General features: G+C 43.9%; 1 long non-coding RNA gene across 1 annotated transcript; it reads right to left on the bottom strand.

The window, feature by feature from the left end:
• On the bottom strand, window positions 1-25,252 carry LOC146805809 (uncharacterized). Its single transcript, XR_014967514.1, has 3 exons — window positions 25,191-25,252; window positions 25,026-25,089; window positions 1-538 (listed from the first exon to the last, which is right to left on the bottom strand). It is a non-coding gene; the product is annotated as an uncharacterized LOC146805809 (long non-coding RNA).
• Window positions 25,253-27,098: the final 1,846 nt, after the last annotated feature.

Genomic DNA, 27,098 nt, shown 5'->3' with positions numbered 1-27,098 from the left:
CACGCGCTGCCCCCCGCGCTAATTATATTGCAAGGAAACCTTTAAAATTCAGTGGCTGAGTCGGCGCGCCTGCACCAGTAGTCGCGCTAAGCTCCTCTTGCCTTCACAAACGCGCTCGATAATACGCGGCGGGAGCGGGGATATTCACGCGTCTGTTCGCCGTCTCCCACCACAATTACTTGAAAACAACGTGCCAACATGCACGGTGAATTAACCAATTGTCCACCGCCCCTGCGCCCACTGCTAGTCTACGCCAGTAACTGATGAACAAATAGAGACCCCCCGGCCAAAATCCTGCGGCGGAAAATACTTAACTCCAATCCTCGCTATTGGGTCCCGTCGTGCGAGGGAAAAACAGCGTTCAGCAGGGAAAAAAAGGCGGTGGGCCACAGAAGGCGCTGCTACGAACGCTGCTCCAACGATGATAAGGCTGCCCACCACGCAGTGGAGCCTCCGACTGGAAACTTCCTCTATTCTGCCGTTGTCCGCTCTTCCCGCGCTGACGAGACCAGCTGCTCCCTCGACTCCATGCATAAACCTGTAGCAGGAAAACAAAAAGAAAGTAAGTTACGGGCCCGCAGTCGGGCCGGGGATCCTATCTGTGGAGAGCAAGAACAAGAGACTGTTCTGCTCCCCACCACTTCTTTTAAAGGGGGGGGGGCCCAGGCCGACCGGCTGAGACCGGTCAACCTGGACGCTAGCAGGATGTTTCTGCGCCGAAAGCACTGGAGTGCTTCCGGCGCACAAACAAACCTGACCTGCTATTGGCTGATGCGGGGGCGGGGGGGGGGGGTGGAGAGCCACGCCACTCTCTGACGTGGCCTCCCCCCCCCACCCCTCGGGGAGGCCGGGGACTGGTGCGACCGCCATAATGGCGGCGCGCCCTGTTCAGCCCGCGCCTTCTCCAGGATCACCCGTCAACATGATTTACATTCAGGCACATAAAACTGCTCAAAAATGTATCGCTGATTCTAAATATGCATGTATGTACTACTTTTACTAAATCGTCTCCCTATACTTACCGAAATCACTACTTGTCAGGGTTTAAAATGAGAGGGGAGAGGATGTGGCGTAACTTTGGAGCTGGTGGAGCAGTCTTGCGTTGGCTCAACATCCTGGGATTCTTGGCAAACCACTTATTCCCACTGTGAATATACAATAAATGGATGTGTCTTGGTGTAATGTAACTGGTGTTCCTGTAAAGCCCTCCAGTAACTTCTGGTCGAACTTGCGATATATAAAACTGCAAACAACATTAAAGTGACCCTCCAACTTCCTGGCGTAGATCAACATAGAACGTAACGTTATTTACGTTTGTAGTGTCTATTTTTGCCATCTAGGGTGTTACACGCACCTTGGCTGTAACTGTGCAATATCGAATGCATGATCTGTAAACTTTCCTCTCTCTGCTCCGTGATTTTACAGACATAATTTTTCCAATCTTGGAACGTCTGAGAATAAATATATTTGAAGGATAGTGGTTTATTTTAGGTGGCTCTTCGCCTCTTCCGGAACATCTCGGCCCCTCTCCCCACCACTGACTGCGCTCCTCCTGCTTTAAAATAATTTTGTGGCTCGTGACCCCGCGCACCCTGGCAGTGTTGTTAAAGTCCGCATCTGGGACAATTAGACTTGGCCTGAGAGTCCGCATAGCGAACAGACCCCTGCTCCCCCCTCCACCTGAGACATTTCACCCCCACACATCATAGCAGCTCTTCATCTGCAGGCGTGACCGGTTGAAATAGGTGCATTACGTCTGGATATAAGTAATATGTTTAAGCCTGGTACAGTCCCTGGAAAAATTCCAGTAGACCAGTTGCAAATGGTTTCTGGTGCCCCCACTGGTATTTAAATATTGCACCCAATGTGTCCTGCGGGAAGAAAGATACGTGTAATGTAGGCTGGTTAAACAAAACCTGGGAAAATCAGTAAATCCGAGAACAATGAACGGTTCCAAGATGCAGCTAGAATATCCTTCAGGTCAGTACATTATTTGCCAAAAAACTCACCTGGCTCCAGAAGAAACTATTTGTAGCTGGTCACCTGGAATGTCCGCCATGACTTCTGTAACACGTCTTGTAAAAACATATTTGACGCGTTTCCTTTCAGAACAGCTTTCATTGGAAGCTTTCTAAAGCCTGGCCATGTTTGAAACAATAACGTCGGGCGGGTATACTATACAGGACAGAACGAGAGGACTTCAGCAGCGAGAGGGAGGGAGGATACACTTGTTGGAGAAGGATACTTCAACGGGCAAGAGGTGGGCGAGATTTGCAAAGCAGAACATTTTGTAAAAAGTAAACTATTTGAGAAACCTCTCACAAAACCAGGAGTTTCGACAAGATAGATTCCAGGAGATCCTTTGTACGGAATGCATAATAAAAAAGATTTTTTTCAACTTTTATGATCAACATTTTCAGTAGTGACAGATTGATAGAGACAATATAATTCATGAACAGTTAGTAAATGTACATAAGCATCGATTCAGTATCACGTAGAAATCACTCCGTCCCTGACTCCCCTCTTCGGTCGCTCTTGTGAACTCGTAAAGCATCGCGGTCCAGTGGTTTCCACGTCGTCGGATAGTTTGTCATCTGATCCTACAATTTTCATCCTGAGGTCATCCGAGATTATGCAGAAGGTCAATAATACACCCACAGTTTGTTTCCAGGCACAGAGTGTTTCTCATTCTAAAGTTTATTCGCCATTTCGTGAACGTAAGGTGTAAACAAGCAATGGCATAGCCAATAGGTCTCGCCTTTGGGACCTTATAAGTGTTTAGCCATGCAACAGTTGATGTTGTTGCACGAAGGATATTGTGCTGCATAACTAAATACTTATAAGGCACCAAAGGCGAGACCTACTGGTTATGCCAATGCTTGTTTTTGATTCTTGTCTCTGGGACTCTCTCTGAACATCTCGAACAAGGTCAAACAACAAGGTGCCCTGTCTTCCGTGCTTGGTTAGAAAAGTAGCTTGGCATTTAGACACAAAATAAATTCACATTTGCTGTTTTCAAAAACACACCTCGTATCATATACACTGAGACATGCCATTTGAAAACAGAGAGGGGTTCTTGCAGAGGAGAGGTCCTGAGACAAACGGGCCAGTCTTGCGCGACCTGAGATGCAGATTACCTAACAATAATACAGGTATGGGGCTTGGTTCTAATACCTGGGATCTATGATATATCACTGTGCCCACATAGTGAGGATAGGCTGAGGCAGAATCTTTAGACATGGTAGGGCTTCTCATTGTAAATAGTTTAATTGTGATGCCACTCGCTTTGCTGGCATGCATATGTTTTCTAGTTGTAGCGCTGTTGTTTTATGATAGAGCACAAAAGTTTCCATTATCATTGTAAACCGTTCTCATGACTTAGTTTTGTTTATTATGGACATGAATGAGTAAGAAAATGAAAGGTGACAATCTGTTTTCACGGTTCCCTGAGGGGACAAGAGTGTTGTGTTCTGGGGTGCTAATTTACCTGTCACTTTGGGACGGTTAGGAAGGCAGATAAGGCACTATGAGCTAGTCAGGATTGAGGTTCATAGGTACTGATGTGGTATGGGGACTCAGTCCCTACATACAGACGTTCAGTGACACAGAATCTCTGCAACATTACAAAATTCCTGTCAGGACTCCATTATCGGACAGGAATTACCTGACTGAAGGGGGGGGGGGGGCAGACAGACAGACAGACGGACGGACACACACACACACACACACACACACACATTCTCCCACACTAGACATACCACAGCATGTTCTCACAGCCCATGCATACACAGATGCATCAAGTGATTATAACAACCCATGTTAAACAGACGTTCATAGTAACACAGAAATCCCCAGTGTACAATACCAAGTCGCAAGAATTGGCCAAATCTCCTGATCAAGTGCCAGGCAAAAGAAGGCACTTGAATGCTACACCCAGCATCCAGGTCCCGTGGCGACTGGTACTTCAGAGGGCATGTCATCTATACACAATGATGCATTGGCTGAATTTATACATTCGAAAAAACAACACACATTATACATTTGAATAAACAACACACCCAGACACTGGTGCAGTGCAGCACTCCCTCTGACAACATCAGTCAGCATTGGCAATTCTGACCAACCTCATAAGGTGCCAAAATAAGGAAGCATCTACATGTTATTCCCTGCACCTGTGCCCGGTAAAATGCCAAACCACACCTATTGAAGTACATCGCCTTTATGCCGCACTGTCTGACCCTAGTACCTGCAGGCTGATACACACACACAAAACATATAATTCAGCACCAATGCACACAGCATCTGGTACTGGGCACCTGTCATATATTTTCACTCCTACAAAGCGAAGACTACTCCCAGAGCACACACGGCAAAACACAACACATCACAGACCAATAACTAAACACACGTTTTTTGTAAACAATAAACACATTTTTGGCTCAGTGTCCTTAAGTCACTACAATCACCATCCCCAGGTCACTGAACTAACCCATCAATGCTCAAAGACTTCTTTGTGAGCAGTAGGCTGGTATGGAGAGTGGACCATTGTTGTATCTCTACCATATTGTATGCAGGCTCATTCTGTGTTGAAATGTGGAGTGCGTTTCCTCCAGGGTCCCACACAAAGGAGGAACGGTTGCAGTGCTTGGAGGACGTTTTCTGCCTTCCTCCCTTACAGAGGAATTTAATCATTTGAAACAAACCTACATCTAGACTCCCTACCTGTGCTGTTGTGCCTGCCTTTGCAACATTGGCGCCGAGTGAGGCACGGCATTGCAGGGCAGTTCTGAGGAGCGGGTTGTGAGCCGTGTATGAGTCTGGTTGACTTTTCTGCATTGTTTCTTGTTTGGATTGCCATCCCTGTGAGGGGTTGCCAGCTCGCCTTATTTCTGCAGTAGCTGACTGTTCATTGGTGTAAACCATTTACCTACACCATAACATTAAACCAGGGCGGCTCGTGGTGACGTCAACCCATTATTGCACACAAGTATGTGCACTGGCAGCTTTCCGGAAATTAATAATGAAATTGCCGAACATCGTGAATACCTAATGAGACAAAAAGTTAAGAAATTACAAAAAGATGTGAGCAATTTCGATAAAGAGAAGGTATATCCTTATTTAAAAGAAGACTTTGTACCTCCTAGCTCCAACAACTCAGGAGATTCCGACTCAAACTCCAACTCTATTAGAAGAGGATCCTCCAGTAACAGCAATTCTAGCTCCGACTCAGTCAATTATGGTACCTCCCGCAAAGGGAATCGCCAGACCTACCCTCACTTCCAGCCGACCGCTTTCCAATATCCTGCCTTTTGGCAATATCCTATGCATCCGCATGGGCAACCACAATACCCAATGCCACCACAAGGCCCGCCCCAACTCTACCCCCCGGTATACAACCAGCCTTTTTTAGGCAGAGGCTGGGGCAGAGGGCGCGGGCAAAGAAGAAGAAACAATCAACCAACCCCACAAGGAACCAGAATCCAGTGGGAGGACACTCCGAGAACAATGGAAACTCGGAGTCATACCAACAACAGGAAGAAGACCTAGTACTTAATCTCTCCCAGAAAAACCTTACTGATGTGGAACACAAAGTACTTCAGAGAGGGTTGGGCTTTGTACCAACACCCAAGATTGACCAATTTAAACAACAATGCGAAATCCAACAATTTTTTCGCAAAGTCAGATTAAAATCTTTTTTTCAAGAAACGGAAACTATACAGCGGACAGACAGTGGTTTGCACATTAAGTCCACCTTTACCCCCAATATATCTATGATTCCACCAGAAGTCATCACTTTTGAACAAGCTTTGCTTAAAGATCTAGCCAACATGACTAAGCCTAAGATATATAACAATATGTGTAAAGTTGAAACCGAGGCGATTAAGAACTTGTCCAATGATACATCAATCACGATAAAACAAGCCGATAAAGGTGGGGCTACAGTAATAATGGACACAGCAGACTATGACTTGGAATGTAGACGACAACTGTGCGACAGAGCCTACTACACTCCTGTCTCTACTAACCCGACCCAACGATTGCTTACTACCATCACAGCCTTAGTCTTCTCAGCTGAGAGTCAAGGCTGGATAAGCAAAAAAGAAGCCTCTTTTTTGGTTAAAAAGAATCCATGTACCCCCTATTTTTATACCCTACCAAAATCCACAAGGGTATTTCACCTGTTCCTGGTAGGCCAATTGTATCAGGCATTGACTCTGTTCTGGAACCCTTGTCTCAATGTTGTGACTATTTCCTCCAACCACTTGTTAAAAAGACTGCATCATACATACAAGACACCTCAGATCTGTTAAGACTCCTGATTGAGCTACCCCCTACAGACGAGATTACACTCTTAGTGACCCTAGATGTACAGGCCCTATACACCAACATACCCCAGAGGGCAACTCTCGATGTGGTAGAAAATGTCCTTAATCAAGAACTCTGGGAACATAACACCCCCATTAGCTTTGTCATGGAGTGTGCAACTTTAGTCCTTACAGAAAACTTCTTTGAATTTAAAGGCCAGATCTATCAACAAACACAAGGAACTTGTATGGGCAGTACAGTTGCGCCAAGTCTAGCATGTCTGTACATGTCTGATTTTGAGACTCGTCATATTTTCCATGACTCAAATCCATTTAATACAGGCATATACCTCTGGAAGAGGTTTATTGATGACATCCTAATTCTTTGGAAAGGAGAAATGTCAACTTGCATTGAGTTTTGTAATTGGATCAACACCCTTGACCCACACCTTAAGTTTTCCCATTCTGTGTCTGAAAATAATATCCCTTTTCTAGATCTCAACATCCACTTGCACAGAGGTACACTGTCAACCACGTTGTACAAAAAACCAACAGACCGCAACAGTCTGTTACTCTACACTAGCCATCATCCCCGTAGTCTGAGGGACAACTTACCTATAGGACAATTTCTCAGGGTGAGACGCAACTGCAGCAACCTATCAGATTACAGGGCAGAAGCGAAAAAATTGGCTAGCAACCTTAGGGCACGCGATTACCCAGCCCAACATATAGCTTTAGCCAATAAGAGAGCTCGCAATAACCATCGCGAAGCATTGTTGGAACCGAAAATACTAGCTCCAACAGATACCCTTACTTGTGTTACTTCATTTACCCCAGTTTCGAATCAGATTACCAAAATAATAAAGAAACATTGGAATATCTTGAACACAGGCACGATGAATCTTGAAGTCCCGAGATTCTCATTCAAACGGACAAAAAACTTGAAGGACACTTTGATTCACACCCGTCCTCGCCTACAGGGGCAACCAATCCAAAGACAACTATGGAATCTTCCACCCGTGACCGGGCATTACCCTTGTGGCTCCTGCACAGTATGCCCCCTCACTGCAGTCCATAAGTCTGTCCTATTTAGTAACAACTTTAAATGGGAACTACGCCGTCACACTAACTGCAATACAGCCAATTGCGTGTATTTGATTACATGCCCTTGCAAATTACAATACATTGGCATGACAACACGTTCAGTCAAAACACGCATGACTGAACACCGTAGTAATTTCCGCTGCAAAAAAATCAACACAAGAATGTGTACACACTTTCTAGAAAAGGGACACCCCGCAGAATCGTTCAGCTGGTTAATTTTGGAATCATTTTCCAACATTACCAAAGAAGCCTTGCTTGCTAAAGAACAAAGGTGGGTGTACAGATTGGGCACTCATGTAACTGGATTAAATGATGCCATTCCTTGGTCCTCTATTAAACCTCCATGAGTAAGACCATCATCGTGATATGCCACCATTCGATTAAATCCACTCTCCAACGTCGTAAAATAAGCCTCATTTGAACTATGGTAGGTTTATTTTTGTTACAAGACCTGATCTCCGGTTCTTTGTTAAATAACCTTGAGAAAGAATAAAATACACTGGCCCATCGGCTAGACAATTCTCGAGTGATCTTCGCCCGGATTGTTATGCTTACACTCCTAAGCATATAAAACATAGATAAACCCCCCTCTTTGTTGACTACATCGCTCACCACTTTTGAGCATTAAATACATCATTACTTACATTAGGCTCACTGACACAATGACGCTTAGACGGGGTTTAAGGGTGCACGATCCGATCAAACAATAAGACCCTCCAGAGTGAAAATGCATACTCTTTGGTGTGCTTTTCATTAAGCATTCAAAACATATAGACGATTCATCGGCTAACGACCTATAAATATATACACTCGCAACACTCCATCCCTTTAGACGGCTCCTCACCCAAGATGGCGACCAGACAATACCGCCAGTATAACTCATTACGTACGAGCAATTTCACCACCCCAACTTCCGGATTCGAGTTTTACAAACGCTCCCTTTATATTTCCATGCGAGACTCGGCACATCGCCACCCAGTCCTGGTAGAGCGGGGTAGGTGTACGGGAGACACGGACTCGGCGTGTCAGTAAGTACTTGAACAACATTCTCTATTAGCGTGTTTGTTTTTTAACTGTGAGCACGCCCGGTGTTGGGGGGTTACCCAGATGAAGTTTGTTAGTATAGTAACTCTCATGAGAAGAAGGGAACCTTAATAACACAGACTGTGGAGCTTTTTCAGCTATTTGTTTCACCATGTGATTGATATAATCGAGATGCAGATAGTTATGCTTGTTTAAGCGGTCGAGTCTGCACTTTTCCTATGTTTCATACATAACCTTCATCTGTGGGGTGTCCCCTCTAATAATATTAGAAGAGCAAATAATCTTTTCTAAACAAGCCAAAACCCTAATTTACCGCGAACAAATATGATCATATCTCAATGTGACATAGGGGTGTTGCTTAATCGGGAATGTGATAAACAAACTACAGCACCCACATGATGGTTGACACTAATAATTTGGATTTAGATATTGTGTCTGTTTAACATGCAATTTGGTTTTGGAAGTAAGAGATTAGGGACTATACCATTTTTGAACTTGGTAATTCTTTATTCAATCCTTACCGTTCCATGTTCTCTCCATAACACAACATGATTGCACAATTGTTTGACTTTGTAAATAAGAGAAGGGGTTGACATAACCCTGGAGTATTGTGGTCTTAATCATTTCCGATTCTCTAGTTCTCTTGCGTTATCTACCAGGAACTGCAGTGTACTATCCTAGGGATTTCTTAGGGTAAATCCACTAATAAATTTAATTTTCAATTTTATCACCTGTAGGAGTGATCACTTCACATGGCTCAGGTTCACTTTGTATATTTTCATTCTATTTAGTCCCACATATAGAGTGCACCATCACTATAGCTGCACTCTGTTGTTCACGAGATACACCTTGTAAATATACAGTGACTGTTTTACGCATTCTATAACCACCGTGGCCTTCCTCTTCCTCTACAGGTAGACCGAGCTGCAGGTAAAACAACAACTGTGATTGAGAATGCTCACTGTTATCTAGGATACATAGATAGGCTTCATATGTAGATAGAAAATAACTTTTGGTCCTGAAGAATCGCCAGAGTATTTCTCTACCAGAGCGAGAAACATGTCGACCCTAATGAGGCAGTGTATATAACTTAGTCCATCACTCTAAGCTACTAACACTCAACCTCACAGTTTTAATTAGGGGAGGAGGCTTCCTAATAAATTGGTTGAGAAAGCACTCCGACCCCTATTTTTAGCAACTATCGTCTTTCATCTACATTACAAAAGAGCCCCACACACCCATTCACCCACCGGCTGCATTGGATAAAAAGATCTCCACAAGAGTGCTCCCTAAACAAGCGCCCGTCGGGTATTGCACCAGCCGACTCGACGTAGGAGCAGCCCGATGATGACACGATACATCCTAAGGGGTACGTGAATCACGACACCCTGCAGGTTGTGTGAGGGCTTCAATATCCAAATTTAACCTATCCGTGAATACTACATGGTCTATCTCACCCCCTTTTAGGAACAGCTGTGTTACTTTTCTTGTACACTTTAAGGGCATACTCAGCTGGACCTTTCTCGCAAAGCCCATTACGCCCCCCTTATCCATTCTTGACTCATATTTTGCACGGACACACATCCGTGGGGCATCTCTCGGTGGGTTAACCTGTGTATATCCCCCAATTTTAACGTTCCTTCTTAATCCTTTTTCATAACCGCAAAAAAATTATTTTGCAAGACCACCTGGGCCACAGACGTGACCACTCCAATTGATAACATCTAGATAATAAACAGATAACTCTCCTTAATAGACAATCAACAGGCTTGACTATAACAATGGATGGTCAAGGGTTGAGTTTTGGTGATGACTTTGTCGATGAGATACTTAATGCCCCCTCTATTCTGGGAGCCGATAGTGGGCCAGCCACAGGGAGCCAGTCGGAAGACTGGCAGTCCCTATCCTCAATGAAGAGAGACTGGGTCAAGATCACATTACACGGCGCCCTTATGACCGAGTATCTGAGGGCCAATATCGCCCCTAATGGCTTGATAGTCAAAATCTTCCCTCGTATTTTTTTTAGAGGACGGTACATTTAAAACTGACTGGTCACAGGTATCCTGGAAATGTACCAGAGATCTCCTTATCTTGATCATTAAGACTGCCAAGAGATTAGCAGAGACCCTCTTGGCTAGGATCCAATTGGCAGAAAGTACCTTAAAAAGCGCAACATCAACGACTCTTTTTAAGACTAAATTGTCGGAAATTAATAATGAAATTGCCGAACATCGTGAATACCTAATGAGTCAAAAAGTTAAGAAATTACATAAGATGTGAGCAATTTCGATAAAGAGAAGGTATATCCTTATTTAAAAGAAGACTTTGTACCTCCTACCTCCAACAACTCAGGAGATTCCGACTCAAACTCCAACTCTATTAGAAGAGGATCCTCCAGTAACAGCAATTCTAGCTCCGACTCAGTCAATTATGGTACCTCCCGCAAAGGGAATCGCCAGACCTACCCTCACTTCCAGCCGACCACTTTCCAATATCCTGCCTTTTGGCAATATCCTATGCATCCGCATGGGCAACCACAATACCCAATGCCACCACAAGGCCCGCCCCAACTCTACCCCCCGGTATACAACCAGCCTTTTTTAGGCAGAGGCTGGGGCAGAGGGCGCGGGCAAAGAAGAAGAAACAATCAACCAACCCCACAAGGAACCAGAGTCCAGTGGGAGGACACTCCGAGAACAATGGAAACTCGGAGTCATACCAACAACAGGAAGAAGACCTAGTACTTAATCTCTCCCAGAAAAACCTTACTGATGTGGAACACAAAGTACTTCAGAGAGGGTTGGGCTTTGTACCAACACCCAAGATTGACCAATTTAAACAACAATGCGAAATCCAACAATTTTTTCGCAAAGTCAGATTAAAATCTTTTTTTCAAGAAACGAAACTATACAGCGGACAGACAGTGGTTTGCACATTAAGTCCACCTTTACCCCCAATATATCTATGATTCCACCAGAAGTCATCACTTTTGAACAAGCTGTGCTTAAAGATCTAGCCAACATGACTAAGTCTAAGATATATAACAATATGTCTAAAGTTGAAACCGAGGCGATTAAGAACTTGTCCAATGATACATCAATCACGATAAAACAAGCCGATAAAGGTGGGGCTACAGTAATAATGGACACAGCAGACTATGACTTGGAATGTAGACGACAACTGTGCGACAGAGCCTACTACACTCCTGTCTCTACTAACCCGACCCAACGATTGCTTACTACCATCACAGCCTTAGTCTTCTCGGCTGAGAGTCAAGGCTGGATAAGCATAAAAGAAGCCTCTTTTTTGGTTAAAAAGAATCCATGTACCCCCTATTTTTATACCCTACCAAAAATCCACAAGGGTATTTCACCTGTTCCTGGTAGGCCAATTGTATCAGGCATTGACTCTGTTCTGGAACCCTTGTCTCAATTTTGTGACTATTTCCTCCAACCACTTGTTAAAAAGACTGCATCATACATACAAGACACCTCAGATCTGTTAAGACTCCTGATTGAGCTACCCCCTACAGACGAGATTACACTCTTAGTGACCCTAGATGTACAGGCCCTATACACCAACATGCCCCAGAGGGCAACTCTCGATGTGGTAGAAAATGTCCTTAATCAAGAACTCTGGGAACATAACACCCCCATTAGCTTTGTCATGGAGTGTGTAACTTTAGTCCTTACAGAAAACTTCTTTGAATTTAAAGACCAGATCTATCAACAAACACAAGGAACTTGTATGGGCAGTACAGTTGCGCCAAGTCTAGCGTGTCTGTACATGTCTGATTTTGAGACTCGTCATATTTTCCATGACTCAAATCCATTTAATACAGGCATATACCTCTGGAAGAGGTTTATTGATGACATCCTAATTCTATGGAAAGGAGAAATGTCAACTTGCATTGAGTTTTGTAATTGGATCAACACCCTTGACCCACACCTTAAGTTTTCCCATTCGGTGTCTGAAAATAATATCCCTTTTCTAGATCTCAACATCCACTTGCACAGAGGTACACTGTCAACCATGTTGTACAAAAAACCAACAGACCGCGACAGTCTGTTACTCTACACTAGCCATCATCCCCGTAGTCGGAGGGACAACTTACCTATAGGACAATTTCTCAGGGTGAGACGCAACTGCAGCAACCTATCAGATTACAGGGCAGAAGCGAAAAAATTGGCTAGCAACCTTAGGGCACGCGATTACCCAGCCCAACATATAGCTTTAGCCAATAAGAGAGCTCGCAATAACCATCGCGAAGCATTGTTGGAACCGAAAATACTAGCTCCAACAGATACCCTTACTTGTGTTACTTCATTTACCCCAGTGTCGAATCAGATTACCAAAATAATAAAGAAACATTGGAATATCTTGAACACAGGCACGATGAATCTTGAAGTCCCGAGATTCTCATTCAAACGGACAAAAAACTTGAAGGACACTTTGATTCACACCCGTCCTCGCCTACAGGGGCAACCAATCCAAAGACAACTATGGAATCTTCCACCCGTGACCGGGCATTACCCTTGTGGCTCCTGCACAGTATGCCCCCTCACTGCAGTCCATAAGTCTGTCCTATTTAGTAACAACTTTAAATGGGAACTACGCCGTCACACTAACTGCAATACAGCCAATTGCGTGTATTTGATTACATGCCCTTGCAAATTACAATACATTGGCATGACAACACGTTCAGTCAAAACACGCATGACTGAACACCGTAGTAATTTCCGCTGCAAAAAAATCAACACAAGAATGTGTACACACTTTCTAGAAAAGGGACACCCCGCAGAATCGTTCAGCTGGTTAATTTTGGAATCATTTTCCAACATTACCAAAGAAGCCTTGCTTGCTAAAGAACAAAGGTGGGTGTACAGATTGGGCACTCATGTAACTGGATTAAATGATGCCATTCCTTGGTCCTCTATCAAACCTCCATGAGTAAGACCATCATCGTGATATGCCACCATTCGATTAAATCCACTCTCCAACGTCGTAAAATAAGCCTCATTTGAACTATGGTAGGTTTATTTTTGTTACAAGACCTGATCTCCGGTTCTTTGTTAAATAACCTTGAGAAAGAATAAAATACACTGGCCCATCGGCTAGACAATTCTCGAGTGATCTTCGCCCGGATTGTTATGCTTACACTCCTAAGCATATAAAACATAGATAAACCCCCCTCTTTATTGACTACATCGCTCACCACTTTTGAGCATTAAATACATCATTACTTACATTAGGCTCACTGACGCTTAGACGGGGTTTAAGGGTGCACGATCCGATCAAACAATAAGACCCTCCAGAGTGAAAATGCATACTCTTTGGTGTGCTTTTCATTAAGCATTCAAAACATATAGACGATTCATCGGCTAACGACCTATAAATATATACACTCGCAACACTCCATCCCTTTAGACGGCTCCTCACCCAAGATGGCGACCAGACAATACCGCCAGTATAACTCATTACGTACGAGCAATTTCACCACCCCAACTTCCGGATTCGAGTTTTACAAACGCTCCCTTTATATTTCCATGCGAGACTCGGCACATCGCCACCCAGTCCTGGTAGAGTGGGGTAGGTGTACGGGAGACACGGACTCGGCGTGTCAGTAAGTACTTGAACAACATTCTCTATTAGCGTGTTTGTTTTTTAACTGTGAGCACGCCCGGTGTTGGGGGGTTACCCAGATGAAGTTTGTTAGTATAGTAACTCTCATGAGAAGAAGGGAACCTTAATAACACAGACTGTGGAGCTTTTTCAGCTATTTGTTTCACCATGTGATTGATATAATCGAGATGCAGATAGTTATGCTTGTTTAAGCGGTCGAGTTTGCACTTTTCCTATGTTTCATACATAACCTTCATCTGTGGGGTGTCCCCTCTAATAATATTAGAAGAGCAAAGAATCTTTTCTAAACAAGCCAAAACCCTAATTTACCGTGAACAAATATGATCATATCTCAATGTGACATAGGGGTGTTGCTTAATCAGGAATGTGATAAACAAACTACAGCACCCACATGATGGTTGACACTAATAATTTGGATTTAGATATTGTGTCTGTTTAACATGCAATTTGGTTTAGGAAGTAAGAGATTAGGGACTATACCATTTTTGAACTTGGTAATTCTTTATTCAATCCTTACCGTTCCATGTTCTCTCCATAACACAACATGATTGCACAATTGTTTGACTTTGTAAATAAGAGAAGGGGTTGACATAACCCTGGAGTATTGTGGTCTTAATCATTTCCGATTCTCTAGTTCTCTTCCTATATAATTACAGAACGCGAGGAACTCCTTGCGTTATCTACCAGGAACTGCAGTGTACTATCCTAGGGATTTCTTAGGGTAAGTCCACTAATAAATTTAATTTTCAATTTTATCACCTGTAGGAGTGATCACTTCACATGGCTCAGGTTCACTTTGTATATTTTCATTCTATTTAGTCCCACATATAGAGTGCACCATCACTATAGCTGCACTCTGTTGTTCACGAGATACACCTTGTAAATATACAGTGACTGTTTTACGCATTCTATAACCACCGTGGCCTTCCTCTTCCTCTACAGGTAGACCGAGCTGCAGGTAAAACAACAACTGTGATTGAGAATGCTCACTGTTATCTAGGATACATAGATAGGCTTCATATGTAGATAGAAAATAACTTTTGGTCCTGAAGAATCGCCAGAGTATTTCTCTACCAGAGCGAGAAACATGTCGACCCTAATGAGGCAGTGTATATAACTTAGTCCATCACTCTAAGCTACTAACACTCAACCTCACAGTTTTAATTAGGGGAGGAGGCTTCCTAATAAATTGGTTGAGAAAGCACTCCGACCCCTATTTTTAGCAACTATCGTCTTTCATCTACATTACAAAAGAGCACCACACACCCATTCACCCACCGGCTGCATTGGATAAAAAGATCTCCACAAGAGTGCTCCCTAAACAAGAGCCCGTCGGGTATTGCACCAGCCGACTCGACGTAGGAGCAGCCCGATGATGACACAATACATCCTAAGGGGTACGTGAATCACGACACCCTGCAGGTTGTGTGAGGGCTTCAATATCCAAATTTAACCTATCCGTGAATACTACATGGTCTATCTCACCCCCTTTTAGGAACAGCTGTGTTACTTTTCTTGTACACTTTAAGGGCATACTCAGCTGGACCTTTCTCGCAAAGCCCATTACGCCCCCCTTATCCATTCTTGACTCAGCTTTCCCTGTTGCCTGACCTTCTCTCATCATGAAGATCAGGCATTGCCAGATTTCGTCTCTTCCTACTACAGTTGCTCGCTTGTCCCATGGGTTGTAGAAACAGTTGTTTGCGCCATTATCTGCACCCAGGGAGACTTATGATGACGTGAGTACATTGTAACACGCCATAACAAGCATTGGCGGTCATCTTTGTTGCCTTGTCTAGTCTCATCGTGAATGTCTGGCAAATTTATTTTTTGCAAAAAGTATCTGGTTATTTCTGTTTTTTGTCTAGTTTCTGGTGGGCATTTGAACACTGTGACTATTTTACTTTGGCCAACATAATATCCCTCATATTTCTTAGCCTGCATTTTGGCAACGAAACTGACACCACACACTATTAGTTCTCCTCCTCCTTTCCTGGAGTCATCTGGTGAAACATCAATTGTTTGGAAAGAGTGGTTCAGGGCATTTAATTCTTTTCCAGGAGCCATTGACAGCTTGAAATGGTTGCTGAAGCACTCATTGGGTCTGGAGGGTCAGGACATTTTTGCACTTTAGCCATTTGTATTCGAAGTTGTGGAAGAAAAACTTGATGAGTATGTTGAAGCAGTTAAGAAACCACTGAACCTGTTAGTCAGAAGACACACATTATTTTCAAGGGAGCAGTTTCCTACAGAGGCAGTAGATATGTATGTTGCTTCTTTACAAGTATTAGTAGCCAAATGTGAATTTGGAGTGTTTACTGACCAGCTTATAATAGATCAGTTCGTCACAGGATATTTTAGTAAGAACATTCAGGAAAGACTCCTTCTCTGGAAGAGTTGTTGGATATTGCCAATAGTATTCAGGATTTCAAACTTTCTGTTAAAGAATTGAACAAGACCCCAGCAGTGGCATAACGTAAGCCGCAACAGCCTTGCGTGGTGCGGGAGGACCCCCCAAGCTCCAGTGAACCCCTCAGCAAAAGTGGGAGGTAGTGGGGAGGGGAGGCCCTCCGTGTACCTTGCAGGGGGGGGGGGGGCTCAGGTTTTATTATGCTGCTGGACTCCAGATGAAAATGTTTTGGTAGTTAAAGGGAACAAGACCACCTTAAGCCAATGGCTGTAGAATGAAAGAAATATTATAGAGGAAGTTATATGAGTTATCGTTGTGGATCTAAAATTCATGTGGCTTCGTCCAAGCAATGTCCTGCTCTTGGGAAGGACTGTAACAAATGTGCTGTTACTGCTCACTTCTCTAGAAAGTGTTTATATGATTACTAAGAAAAACACAGTGCATGTACTATCTGATGAACAAGATCAAAAGTTGAACAAGATCATAGGTTAACAGAAAGTATGGATAATTTACCTGTGTGTGTCAGGGTTTATTAAGATGATGTTTTCAAATATAAAGATCTTATTGAGTATTTTTCAATAGGAGATACATGCGTTGCTTTATTAACTGATTCAGGGTCCAAGATCACCATTATTTCAAAGAACACTTAGTAACAAATTTGCTGTTAAAAGCTGTTTCCTCTTGACATACCTCCCGACGGATATAAAGGGTTTTTGATGATATTATTTGCTTCAAAAGAATGCAAGTACAGGGTAAAGTGTATGTCTCACAGAAGGGCCTTGATATTCTTGGTTGGCATCACCAGGTATGGAAAGGAGTCGTCCTTAAGCCGGGATGTGATCAACAACTTTCGTGACTTGAAAGAAATAAAGTGAATGGTGTGGGTGATTTGGAAAGGGTGTTGAAGACACATGTTTTGGAGATTAACTGAAAGGGTTTGAGCAGGTTGTCAAACTTAAGGAAAATTGTGTGCCTGTCAAACACAAAAATTACTGTGTGTTCCCTTATGTATCAGAGAGGGATTGAAGAAGCTTCTTTCTCAACTTTGTGTTGATGAGTTCATAGAACCTGTATATTCTTCGTTGTGGATATCACCTATTGTGGTTGAACACATTTATTTGTGCATGAAACTAGTACTATGGCACCTATCACTTTTCTCACTTATGTTTTTTGAGAGAGAGGGTTTTCTTTCTGAAATTGTTTGGGATAACGGTGGGCAGTGTTTGTCCGGGGTGATGATGGAATTTGTTTAGGGTGCAGGCATTAAGCATAAATGGTGCAGTTTGTAACACCCACAGAGCAATGGTCAGGCAGAAAGAGGAAACAGATTGGTATCTGAGTGCAACAGGGGTGCTGTGGTTGAGGGTGTGGATGTTGGAGATGCTTTTCAAGCTATTTCTTGGTCGATTTGCAATACCCCACATAATGTGACAGCTGTTTCTCCATTTGTAGCTTGAAGGGGAAGAACAGTGCCTGATTTTCTTAAGCCTCCTTATTTAAGCTGCCCAAAATCAGTGACAAAGTGATTTGAAGAAAATTCAGTCTAATATTCATGTGAGTCAAAAAAGAAGTAAAAGGAGGCTTGGCGTAGTTAAAGAATCCAAGCCTCTACTTATTGTTAAGGGAGATTGGGCTTGTGTCAAATTAGCTGTTTCCAAAGTAATAAAAGACAATGTGAAATGTTGTTTTCCTCACCAGGTTGAAGAAGTGAGTGAGGATAATTGTGCTGTGAAACTGTCTAATGGTCAATGGTTGGATGGTCCATGAGTGGTGAAAGTGCAGTGTGTGTGTGTGAAGGTGATGAAGTCATTGGTTTCCCTGCGCATAAGGGAGTTGAGCAAGATATAATCATTGGCAAGTGTTGAGAAAGATGACAATTTCATGGCAAATGCACATAATTCACATGCTACACGTATATGTAAGATTTCGAAGAAATTTGAGGATTTTGTTTTGGAGTAGTGGTTTTAGTTCTATTTATTAAAGAAAGAAGTGTTTCTATAGTCATTTCTTATTTGATTTTTTATGTTGAGTATATTTTTTCTGGGTTATGTATTAATTTATAATGTCTTTATTTGCTTGGTTTTTTTGTTTCCTGAAAAAGGGAGGTGTGTTGTACCTCTACCATATTGTATGTAAGCTTCTGCCTTCATTCTGTGTTTTGAATGTTGAATGCATTTGCTCTAGGGTTCCACACACCGGAGGTGCTCGGAGGACGTTTGATTCTCCTCCTTACGTATGATTCAACTCAATTGAAATAAAGCTGCATCTAGACTGCTTACCTGTGCTCCTGTGCTTGCCTCTTTGTAACCACCACTCAATATGGGAGGGAGAGTGGACCAATCAACAGATCAGTCCATGAGGAGGTTCTAAGGCAACATGACACCCTCCTGTTGCAATTTGCATCTATCCTTGAAGCCCTAAAGAAAATCCCTAACTGAGGAGGATCAAAAACACTGAAGAAAAGGGCTCTGGACTACGCATTTCATAGGTGGAACCGAAGTGGATGAAGCAGAACTCATTGTCTATGAGGGTTCCAAGGTCATATCATCTCCGGTCATTCCAATCAGCATCTATATCAGCTGCCCTGGCGGCGCCCCAGCTCGCTTCAGAACATCGATACAACAGATTGAAGCGTGTATGTTTGTAGGCGGCCAGCAGTACGATCGGGAGAATGGACCAACCATCGCTCTTCAGTTTAGGTGGGGTCTCAGGGCCACGTGGCCTCCTGGTCCCCCAATCATCATCCACACGAGCAACACCAATAGAAATGCTCCTCTTGCATCAGGTGCACCAACACTGTGTAGCATTCACAGACTATTTCCATGTAGTTTGAAATCTGGACTTCCCTCTTTAAATGCGCGGGTCAACTGAGAGCTCATCTATAAATAGACGCACAGTCACACATAACCCTTATATTCCCATCTGTGGCATGATGACTGCAGACAGTACAGTCTCTCCACTCTAGCGAGCTCGTCCCCCAGAAGCCTTTGTTTTATTCACTTCTAAGTGGGTTTTACCTTCCAGAACTCATTCTTGCTGGTGCTCAGGATGTGACTTGGCAGGGGCAGGCAGTGCTCGAAGGCTTCTGCGGCATTTACTCCTGCACAGCGCCTCTCTCGAGCGGGCCCTTGCTTGCATCAGCCGCGAGGAATGCTGCACTTGGATTCCTTCTAAGGCCTCCTTAGCAGTGATCAGTGCAGGGCACAATGCGGCGTCTCAACACGTTGGTGTGTGGGCGGCCTCTCCTTCCTCTGACTCATCAGCACCGCACAGTGTGCACACAGCCCAAGTACACATGTGTACCGATGGGAGCTCAGCTTCTGACAAGTAGGAGGCGGCATACCGATGGGTAAACGCTTACAGTCTAAATAACAGGAAACAATGCTGTGTAGCTTGGTGTTATTTTCTTCCCGAGCTGCATTATACTATACCAATAAATTATGTAGGGGAATGTTTAGGATGTCCTTTATTGAACCTTAAAATACGATTATAAGTCCCACACGTTGTTATTTAGCATGTGGAGAAGGCCAGGGAATGCGGGTTCTAATGAAAACTTTCATTTGCTGTACCATAATACAACTTTTATTCGATTTCAGTATAAAATTAAATATTGCAAGTGCATATCTGGTAATTTCATTATAAAATATTGCAAGTGTTTATCTAGTAAAGTCTGTCTACTCGGTAACAGTGCTGTAGCAAGTGCTGTAGCAAGGCTGTCATGGATCCTAATGCAAGCTTGTACAATGGACCCCTGGACCAATAGCTGGCTGGTAAAAACACCCATAATTGGGGTGCAGTGGGCCAGTGAAACTGGTGAACTACTGGTTGCTGAGCACCTGCTTTTTAAAGTAGCTCTTTTAGTTCAAATGCACTTCTTTGGTACGTTGTGTTTTGACTCTTTGATTAAAATGCAAAATGTATAGGCATGCAGGGGTGGAGGACTGGATGAGTGACGTCTCAGGAGGGCACTTCAAATTAAAGTCCTCCTTTAAAAAATGGCGGCCACTGCAAAGATATACGAGCAGTTTCCTAAAGCATCTGACCAATCTAACAGCCGTATTCTGTTATAATTATCAGGTATGGAGTTGGCAATGATTTCAACTACTAGACACCACTCTTCTTTGGGAACAAAAGGAAGAGCACTCTGTGATATACAAAGTTAAAAATATACACTTTTATGTTTATAGCATAACTCCCACTTGGGTTTTCATACAGATGGTGCCGTCTATTCAACCCCCCCCCCCAAACTGTTAACTTTAGGTGGAACTGATTTGCTGCTATTGTAATTGGAGTAAGAACACAATTTTTATGACAGCTACTCTCCAGGCCATTAAAAGAGGAAGAGATTGCCATCTGGCTACATTTTGCATCCTAAGTATTAGGAGACCGGAAGCGGGGCTTGACCGTCAAGATGGCAGCTGCAAAGTACGCACGCTTTGATGCTGCGCTGGGCCTTCAAAAAATCCTGTCCAGCCTGGATGAATCTGCTGCAACCCAAGGGCTACATGGGGCCTGGTGTGGGGGCCAAGGAAAGCCCGCAGAGGCAATAAAGAAAAGCCGGTGCAAGGACAAGACAGGCTGGAGCTACATTTGAGAACTGAGCAGACCTTCAGGGTCCAAGGTCTTCCTGGCCCTCTCCCATGGCGAGGCGTGGGGCTCTGGCATGTTTGAAGAGTTGGGACCAAAGGTCAAGTGGACTTCTGCACTTTGGCGAGTGGGCATGCTTTCAGAGAAGCGCCCTGGAGCTGGAGGGACAGTGGATGGCAGGCATGCTGGGAGGCTGTGGTGAGCATTAGTGGGGGCTCTGGGCACACCCGGATTGCTGGGTCCCCCTCCACCCAGAGGCAGGCTCCTTCTTCCCTCCTACCTTCACAGTAACTATCATCCCGGGTAGTGCAGAAGAGCCGCAGCAGGTCTGGGTCTGCTTGCTGGAGGAGGACCCCCAAATTTGCTGCCTGACATTTGACAAGATGAGGAGGTTGCAGGCACAGACCTCAACATAACAAAATAAAATTGATAAATTCACCAAGCAAAAGGGGAACTAAAAGCCGGTGCCAAGAGTATTGCCACAGACCCAGATGCATCCCTTATCACCCCAGAAAAGCTCTTCCATGTGATCTGCAGTTATCACACTGCTTTAGAGGACAGAATCGGCAGAGTGGAAAATCAAAATCTCTGTTCTATGCAAAGTCTTGAAGAAGGTGGCAGGACGTGTAACTGAGACAGAGATCCACATTTCTACAGCAGGATACACACTCCAAGATTAAAAAGCAGAGGTATCCCACCTGCCACTGAAGACACCACAACAGGAGAAAAGAGCGGAAGATGGGGAGGTCAGTTTGAGGCAGAATAATCTCCGACTGGTGGGGATACATGAGGCTCTAGAGGGTGCACAACCAGAACTTTCCGATGGACTGGCTCATCACCTCCTGGATGCTCCCGGGCAACCTCTCGACCTACTTGAAAGTGGAAATAGTGCATGGCGCCCTGACACCTCAGGCCCCTCAGGATGAGCCTCCACATGCCATGATCGGCCCCATCTTTAACTTCCATGACTGTGATGCAGTGCTCTGGGCTGCCAGGAGCAGATCCGACCTCACCATAGTCTTCTCAAAAGCTATGATCACTCTTGTCACTGGTCCAGCAACAGAGGAGTTTCTATGTTAAGATCTTTGATAATCCCGAAGCGGCATGGGACTTGGTGGAGATGAGGCTTATCGTGGGCCCCAAGGGAGGTCTGTGACTCAGTCTCTGGCTGCTTCACTGGGGGAGGGTCAGCATCCTTGACACATCCTTGACAATCCCCGAATTGGGGCCCGAGACATGGACACCACGCTCCCTGCTTGCAGAGAGGAGGACAAAGGAAACAAATATGCTCCCCTGCAATCTCTTCACCGAATAAGCAGGGATGGAGACTGGAACTGTCGCATTGTGAGTATAGGCTCTCCCAGTAATGAGGTGGCCTTACTATTTGTAGAAACTGGCCGCCTACACAGGCACTCCACAAACTACGTTGGGTTGGCATATTTTATCATGGAAATAATTAGGGCCCAGGGATCTGGATTTGGTCACTCGCAACCCGTTAATGTTGTGCAGTATAGTTTGGTCAAGAGATACTTCAGTTACAAAAGTTTAGGGAGGATAGGTGTTTCAGGGAGCAAGTTTTAAGCCGATTTGTTTGTTCATATGCATTAACACTTAGCCACATACGCCACTGACCACCTTACCTGTTTTATTCCCATGATGCTTTTAATTAATGACATGTGTACGCGCTCAGGTGAAACACTAACAACCTCAATGACAAAATCAAAAAAGGTGCTTTACGAAAATATGTTAAAAGACAGGCGCCTAAAGTGCTACTCCTGCAGGACGCACACATGTTGGGCACGAACTGCCACATTTATTTTGCCGACATGGGTTCACATGGGTCTATGACACTGGCTTCAGTAACACCTCAAGGGGGTAGCAATCCTGCTACACAGAACGTTCTCCTTTGTGGTTGACTCAGTTAACACAGACTGGTGAGATAAGTATACATTTAACGTGTGCTGGGGGGAAAAGCATATATATATCTCCACTTAGAGCTTGTAATAACAAAGATACTTACCAGAGACCTCCTCGATATCGACTCAATATTCGCCCGCTACTATAAGCAGTTCTTGAAAGCATAGGACCTTCCCAAATCAGAAGTAGAGAATCTTACTGTGAGGGATCTGCAGTGGCAGCTGGACCGGATCTGGGGTGGGGAAGTGTGAGGTGGGGGGGGTTGCTTCGGGCACAGGGTAGTAAAATAAAAAATAAAAAAAAGATTACTTTATCGCTGAGTCTCTCGTCGCCCCTCTGCTCTGTCAGGAAGCATGAAGCACCCAGGCTACCCATAGTTAATCACTATGCTGCAGTACAGCGTTGTGATTGGTTTGAGCGCCATGGGTTGGCACTCAGCCAGGGACTGGGGGCCTGAGCATGTTCTCCACCGAGGCTGTAATGTAGAACATGCAAAGTGCGTATGACTGTTTGGACGGCCTGAGACGGCTGGCCAAACAGTCATGCACACTGATAACAGTGCATACCATTCCCCGTGGGTGCCTGTTATTCCCACTGGCCCCGGCCCCAAGACACATAATAAAACGATAATGAACCACGGTTTATTACCGTTTTATTTTTCTTCTTTTTCGCTGTTGGTAGGGGGCGACGCTCCTCCGCCATAGCGGACGAGCCGCCGCTGGGGATCTGATAATACCTAGGTTCTCCTGTGAGGATAGAGAAGAGCTAGAAAGCCCATTAAGGGAAGACAAAATCCTGGATGCGATTAAAGAAAGGCCTTTTGGCAAAACGCCAAGCCCCAACAGACTGCCATTAGAAAATGTTTAAGAACTTGCTTCCTTCCTGGCACCCCCATATGATGTGACGTTTTGAAAAAGTGCTCCGATCCGGCACACTGCTAAAGGATCTGCGTGGCACCACTATCTCCATGATTTTAAAGCCAAATAAGCACTCAAAGGATTGTGCCTCCTTTAGGCCCATATCCCTCATTAACAATGAAACTAAAATCTTAGCTAACATCCTGGCCCTCCCTTACTGGCTGTCATCCCATCTCTTGTCCATTAAGATCAACGTGGTTTCATGCCAAATCGAGGGAGTCGCCACTCTCTCTGATGCCTACATATCTTGCTTGACTGTGCCAATCGTCTGGTGGGACCCAGTGCCTGGGTCCTCAGACTTCAAGAAGGCATTTGTTTCCGATCCACTGGTCGTCTATGTTCCAGGGCTTGGAACTCATGATCTTTGGCCCACTATTTTGGAAATATATCAGAATCCTATATTGCTCCTAATTGGCCCGAGTTCAGGTCAATGGAGTCCCACCCTTTTGAGCAGGGGGCCAAGGCAAATATGTGCGTTGTCACCCCTCCTTTTTGCCCTCATGATCGTCCCTCGCAGAGTGAATTAGCCACAAGATGCAGTCAAAAGCATTCGATTGGGGGAGTCGGTGAGGATAGGATGGCCATTTATGCTAACAACATGCTTCTGTACATGCAGGACCCAGACCACTCTGTCCGCAGGCTAATGGAGATGCTACAGTTTTATCCTGAGGCCTCAGGCCTTGAGGTAAACTGGGGGAATACGCTTATGTTCCCATCTGCAGCATGCACACTCCCTCACTAATCATGGCTGAGCTCAAATGGGCATCATGCCATTTCAAATATATCTAGTAAAATGACATATATGTTGAATTTATAGGATTTGCACTCGTGAGAAGATCGTAGGAAGGGAACCCTCATCAAGTGGTTAGCGTGTGAAGAAAGTGAAATCTCACCAAAGTCTGTGTCGAAGAAGCAGTTTAAAAGAGAGAGCATAATGCTTAAAGTCAGAAGATGTATGCTTACCGCAATGTTATTTAGTCGTGCATAACTCAAAATATCTGTAAAAGAGCGTGATTGATGAGCTCTAAGTAAGAAGCGTGTCTGAACTACAAGTTAAAGAACAAACACTAAAGGAAAATAAATTACGCCCCGACTCACCCTGCTGTGCCGCCTGGAGTCATGAAAGAGTCTAAGTATCTGCCGGTCGATAAGATGAATATGTCTGTGAAAAACGAAACCGCGGGTCAGCTTTGAAATATCACAACCGAGTGGTTGTAATGAGATATATAAGCTTAATGTACAATAAACGCTACCGCGTCTCACCTTTTTAGTGAAGAGTTAGTGCTTCTCAGCTTAACTTCCGGGAATCGCAAGCCATCTGCTAGCGCATGCGTGTAAATGGCGAGTATGTCGGTTTTAACGAGCAAAGTGGTGCACAAGTGACACAAACGAAGGACTAACGTAATGTTGATGTGACGGAAATAGAAAGAGTAAAAAACGGTGACTATTCGTAATTAGCCAATTTCTTAACAGTTTTTGTGCTGAAAAGCACTGCGTGTAAAACCTGACCTGCCGCATGTATATAAAAAAAGATTGTGTGCAAAAGCAAAAGTGAAGTTTGAAGTGGGTATAAAAAATGGGAAAAGGTTGGGAAATTAAAAACTGAATGAAATAGATTCCGAGTGCAAATCCTTTACAAAGAAATGGAATACATGATGTCACAAAACTTTCAAATGAAACATAACATTTCGTAGTGGTCATTCAGACCACCCGGGATCACTGTTCCCAGGAATTTTATCCAATATGTCTCTCTACATGAAAGAACTGTGTTCATATCTCTGTCTGACAGTATGGGAAGACGTTCCAAAATGGTGAATCGTAATTGGGGGATGGTGTGAGGTGTGTTGATCCAGTGTGTAACCAAAGAGGAGGTCATGTTCCTATTACGAATTCTGCTCTTGTGTTCGATAATTCTAGTCTTGATCTTACGACTCGTTCTCCCTACATATACCAAGCCACAAGGGCATTTAATAGCATAAATGACCCACTCAGTATTGCAATCTGATGTATGTTGTAATGTGATTGTTTTGCCTGTGTGCGGATGTGTGAAAACTTTGCCTGCTATGACATTGCCACATTGCCCACAGTTGTGGCATTTTTTCATCCCTATATTTTTCGCAGTTTGAGGTTTGACTTTGTTTTTAAGAAGATCCCTCAAATTCTTTGGTCTGGTATGTGCAAACATGGGGGGATCCTTAAACAACTCAAGGCCTCTCCTAAACGGGAAGTTTTTGTATTAAGACACTCTGTGCAATCCAAAAACATCAAATCGATCATTCACAAACGATGGGACATCATTGCACAAGAAGCTGAATTTCACACCATCCCCCAATTACGATTCACCATTTTGGAACGTCTTCCCATACTGTCAGACAGAGATATGAACACAGTTCTTTCATGTAGAGAGACATATTGGATAAAATTCCTGGGAACGGTGATCCCGGGTGGTCTGAATGACCACTACGAAATGTTATGTTTCATTTGAAAGTTTTGTGACATCATGTATTCCATTTCTTTGTAAAGGATTTGCACTCGGAATCTATTTCATTCAGTTTTTAATTTCCCAACCTTTTCCCATTTTTTATACCCACTTCAAACTTCACTTTTGCTTTTGCACACAATCTTTTTTTATATACATGCGGCAGGTCAGGTTTTACACGCAGTGCTTTTCAGCACAAAAACTGTTAAGAAATTGGCTAATTACGAATAGTCACCGTTTTTTACTCTTTCTATTTCCGTCACATCAACATTACGTTAGTCCTTCGTTTGTGTCACTTGTGCACCACTTTGCTCGTTAAAACCGACATACTCGCCATTTACACGCATGCGCTAGCAGATGGCTTGCGATTCCCGGAAGTTAAGCTGAGAAGCACTAACTCTTCACTAAAAAGGTGAGACGCGGTAGCGTTTATTGTACATTAAGCTTATATATCTCATTACAACCACTCGGTTGTGATATTTCAAAGCTGACCCGCGGTTTCGTTTTTCACAGACATATTCATCTTATCGATCGGCAGATACTTAGACTCTTTCATGACTCCAGGCGGCACAGCAGGGTGAGTCGGGGCGTAATTTATTTTCCTTTAGTGTTTGTTCTTTAACTTGTAGTTCAGACACGCTTCTTACTTAGAGCTCATCAATCACGCTCTTTTACAGATATTTTGAGTTATG

Source organism: Triturus cristatus, chromosome 8 (genome assembly GCF_964204655.1).
Source record: "Triturus cristatus chromosome 8, aTriCri1.1, whole genome shotgun sequence".
Classification (NCBI taxonomy): Eukaryota; Metazoa; Chordata; class Amphibia; order Caudata; family Salamandridae; genus Triturus; species Triturus cristatus.
This window is presented reverse-complemented; position numbering and strand designations above follow the sequence as displayed.